Here is a 4,898-nt window from a genome sequence, read left to right as displayed (position 1 = left end):
ATAATCATAATCAGACTATAACCCGAGGCAAAACCGGTAAACCCCCTAGATCTATTTTTTTTTATAAATATTTTTGTTTACATGTTAATTATGCAAACCAGCAAAATCAGTTGAATCAACTGGGCTACCGGGTTATATGGGAATTCTTTCTTCCCCCGCCGGGTGGGCACGCACGACGGGCCGTCGCGCACGGGCTTTCGGTTAGGCATTTCGAGGTTCCGTGAGTGCTGAAGCATGTAAGTATTAAAACATTCGCTAGAGATCTCTTTTAATAAACCGCATTGCCGACTTAAAACTGCGGGCGCCACCGAATAGCAATTCAAAGTCGTTTGGGATTGGGTAGAATAAAAGTCCATCTCAACTCAAGACACATTAACACACAGACAAAAACTCAGAAGATTTTAGGAAGGGTTACAAAAAAATAATACTAATGCAGAGGCAGGTTGGGGGGCGGGGGGGAGTAATCTTCCCCCATTGCGTGACCGGCGCTGAGTTTACGCGATTCTCAAATTATTGTTTGTAGCTGCGGTTTATTGGAGCGGAAGATAAAGTTTCATCCCCCATCTCTACTGTCCGTTTGACGAGCCCCCCCCCCCCCCCCCCCCACTCCAACCTCTCGCCCGACCATTTCTATTTCAACGCTAGGTACACCCAGGCAACGCATTTCGGTCGTCTCTCCCTCGCCTTGCTGGCTCCAGCGAGCGGACCCATCGCCAATAATTCCCTCTGATTCTACCCCGTATTTATTGGCTTGATCGTGGCCGACGGCAAGGTAGCCGCGCGATAGCGTGAACGTGATGTGACAACGCAGTTTGGGCGACGACCGTTTCGTGTATGATTCAAATCCATTGCGTAACTCAAAAGTAGGATTTGGGTCAATAGTTAACCAATAAACCAGTGATGTGTGGGCCATTTGAGTGGAGCAAAATCGCGGGATATTTTATAGTGGTATATTATAGGAATCTTTGAAATGTCTGTGCCAAAATCAAATTCAAACTCCCATCACCTTCCCACCGTATGCGAGTACCTTTTGAATAGTTAGTATTCAGGAGTCCACAGATCGGGAATTTTGTTTATCATACCAAAAGAAAATAGAAACATGCCATGAATCAGCCGTCTACTTTTCCTATTAGTAACGGGATCGTTGGTGCGAAAAAGCCGTCAGCCAAAACCAATGCAGCAGTTGAGCGCCAGGAATGTGTCTGCCTGTCCACCAGCTCATCAGGGACCTGAAAGCGCAGATTAATGGCTGAAAAAATTACGATTTGAAAGAATATTACAGCGCGGCGTGCTCAGCTGCTCAGCAGTCCAGCATCGGCTGTTCGAAGACTCTAAAAAAAAAAACAGATTTTGAAAAATAATTATAAGTTCAACTTGGATTGTAAATGCACTATTGTCCTTTCCAAGAACGGAATCAGTCATCACTCATATTTTTACACCGTGTTTGATGTGTAAAGAAGCTTCGAGACCGCACCGAAAAACATTTTGCCTGCTGTTTGTGTCACTCCAGTTTTCCTCAAAAAGAAGACACTAAAAAGGGTTGATTAAATGATCATAATGGTTGGACGGGTTGTTTATGGGCGCCATAGCAATTAATGTGCTTTCCGAGAACGAAATGAGTAAATAATTTTATTCACGGTGTGTGACTTGTATAGCAGAAGCTTCGACGGCACCGAAAAATGAAATCATCTCACTTGATTTTTGCGTCACTCCAGTTTTCCCCAAACGGATCTACCACTAGTAATTTTAATACTCTACCTGTGCCTGCTCCATTTTCATACACACTCACAACCCTCCCACCAACCTCTCATATCAGTTGAATTAAGTACAGGTCAGCCACGTCCGCACACAAAAAAAACCTTTGACACAACGCAATATGATGCCAAATATTTGAGCAAAAATTAATAGTTCGCTCCCCTTACGAACGTTGCCTGTCTTTTTTTTAAAGGCTCACAAAACAGTCGTCTGGGTGTAGAGTAGATAAAAAAAACACAGTCCGGAACGACGCGAGAATTCTGCTCTTGTGCCGTCGATCCGATCCTCTCTCCTGCTCGCTGTAGTGTGTGCAGTAGGCTTGAGAGCCGCGCGGCAGCCAGAGAAAACGGTAATAAGACGATGATATTGCCGCTAACACACGATCGGCGGTGAACTCTAAGCCGGGAACAAAGACCGTGCACGCGCATTTCTGACGGATATTATCATGGGGCGCATCCCCCCCCCCCCTCCTCCCCGGGGGAGCATGGTGCTCGCAGGCCGTGGGTTAGGTGTGGAGGGAAAGAGAGAGACAGAGAAGGGGGAAGGGGAGAGTATTTGAGGCTTCTAAGGTTTCCCCGCTCCGTCGAGAGACGGGGCTAGAGAAGAAAATGCACTAACGACAGCGGGACCGGCGCTTGATTGTCGCCGGCAGTTTTGCGTTACACTCCGGATCCGCGACGTGTTAAAAATGCGTTGTAGTCACGTCTGTGTGTTTGTGCGTACGTGGATCTAGCCAGGTCACGAGACCATCATGGAAACTCCACCCCCCCCCCCCCACCAACACGCCCCATCCTCCTTACCCGGTGTGGCCGCCACACCGGGATAAGATAAAATAGGCCTATATACAAATGCACGTGACCAAAACGAGGCTGGAAGGGGGAATACCATCTCGCGCCATTTTTTTTTTTGAGAGGATTTATGGGTAATATAGTACAACACATTCAGTGTTCTCACTACAATATTTTGGTAATTGTCAGCGTAAGGCAGGCAAGCTGATGAGGATCTTTGGACAATTATCTGTGGTTAGATAAAGCATGGATATAGCAAGGAGGTGAAGGGTCGGCCGGTTGTCAGCAGACCTACGCTGCACCTGTCATTCGAACGCACTCCCTGTCCGCATGACATTACAACCCCCCCCCCCCCCCCCCCTAAACACACCCACACTAGTGCCATAGCTTAAGGTGAGGGCAAAATTATCCAGCGTTGCGTAAAAGCGTTAAGTGAGGCGTTTGTTAAATCAGCACGGGCCCTAATGACTGTCATCCTTCCGTCTTTGGGACCGGGGCCTCCGGTGTTGCGTTCCCACCCCCCCCCCCAACACTCTCAGACGTTGTTTGTGTTTAAAGGGTTATTATCGCCAGCTCTTATTTGTGGGAATAGCCTTGGTTGTGTTTTTTCTGCTGTCTGACCTCATTGTCACTCTCGGGGGTTCCTCACCCTTTTATGAAGCCGAAAAGAGCGGTAAATCGTTGAAAAGGGATTCTACTTGCAAAGTGCAGAGTAAAGCCCGGTGGAGGAACCTTTGATGATAATATAGGTGAGTAATGGATAGTACAGTGCAGCTAAAAAATAAAACGCCGCTCGGACATTATCACTGCCCCGCGTTTCGTTTTTCTTGTTTTATCGCGACCATCGCACGAAGAAGTCCATCTGCGTGAAGTGCGTGCTGCACAACATTTTTGTTCAACAATTGGATCATAGTTATTCAAAAGACGTCTGGAGAAACATCTTGATGATTTCTTCCAGTTGAACTGCCACCCAGACATGTCTTGCCTTTTTTACACACCCGTTTGACATTGATGGCTCGTCTCTCTGCTCTAATGAAAGACTAGGGTAATCTTCGCGTTATTGTCTACTGCATAGTGGCACCCTCATATTAAAGGAACACGTTGCCTTGGATCGGGCGAGTTGTCTTTGAAAAGCTTTTGAAACCGTTTGTTATAAAATGCATATGATTAGAAAGATATTTTAAAAGTAGAATATTATGATCCACACAAGTATCACTCGAAATTGCGTGGTTTTCCTCTTAACTCGTCGACAAACGCGGTCGGCCATTTATGGGAGTCAAATTTTTGCATTTTATAACAAATGGTTACAAAACGCTTTTTATAGACCAACTCGTCCGATCCAAGGCAACGTGTTCCTTTAACGCAAAGCAAAAACGCGGCACATCACTCTACGAGAACCTCGTTGTTGTAGACGCTGCTGATGTTCGCATTATCCCGTTTCATTTAGGCCATATAAAAAACATCATGTTTAGCGTCCTTGTCAACTTCCTTTTTAAGAGGCCGCCTCATTTTTTTCTTTGTTCTTTTTTATTTTTTCATAAAACAAGATTTTATTTTAACGATCTCATACAAACAAATTTTTTTAAGCCCTGTCGGTTGTCTGTAAAATGTGTCGTGCGGCCGTTTTGGGGGAAAAGGTCCTGCTCCTTCCTTTTTTCAAAAAGGTAGAACGCTTAACGTGTTTTTGTTTTGCCCTAACCACCTTCCTTTGGAATTATAGCTGCATCTACGAGGAGGATGCCGTAGCACCCCCCCCCCTTCCATGCGATATGTCGTCGCCAGGTTGTCGTAATTGGGCGGTCAGACCAATTGAAATGTTTGCGTTGTCGTGCCACAATCTTAGTCAGCTTCACGTTGGGGAACTAACTCCTCGACGGTGAACTACTACAGCAAGCCCGTATAATGTGATATAGCGAGGGGAGAAAATCTGCAAATTCGGCGGTTTATTTGACGAGGGATGTTGAGATCGGAGACTTGTCTCTCAATATAAATAATCACTTTAAAAATGTTCTTTACATTGTGCCGCGTGTAGAGCACGATTATTGGTTCTTCCTTGAGGTAGCGTAGTTGAGATTTTCTATTCCATCCAAAAATGTATAAAGCTATGTGTCAAACCAGACAAAACAAGGCTGATGAAATTCTTTAGCGGTACTGTAAACGGTTCGATGGCAAGAGAGGAGACAAATTGAGGACGAGGTTTTTCCCCTTCTAAACCTCTATTCAGTGGTCAAAGAGCGGCACACCCCTGATGAACTCATGCCCTTTGTTCCTGCAATTTTTATTTCTGCACACCTAAATTGCCGATTTCGTAGTGCTTTTCAATAGGGATTTTTTTTCCATCTTTTCTTAATCCAT

This window comes from Asterias rubens, chromosome 20 (assembly GCF_902459465.1).
Source record: "Asterias rubens chromosome 20, eAstRub1.3, whole genome shotgun sequence".
NCBI classification, from domain to species: Eukaryota; Metazoa; Echinodermata; class Asteroidea; order Forcipulatida; family Asteriidae; genus Asterias; species Asterias rubens.
The sequence above is the reverse complement of the archived record's forward strand: the minus strand, read 5'-3'. Positions refer to the sequence as shown.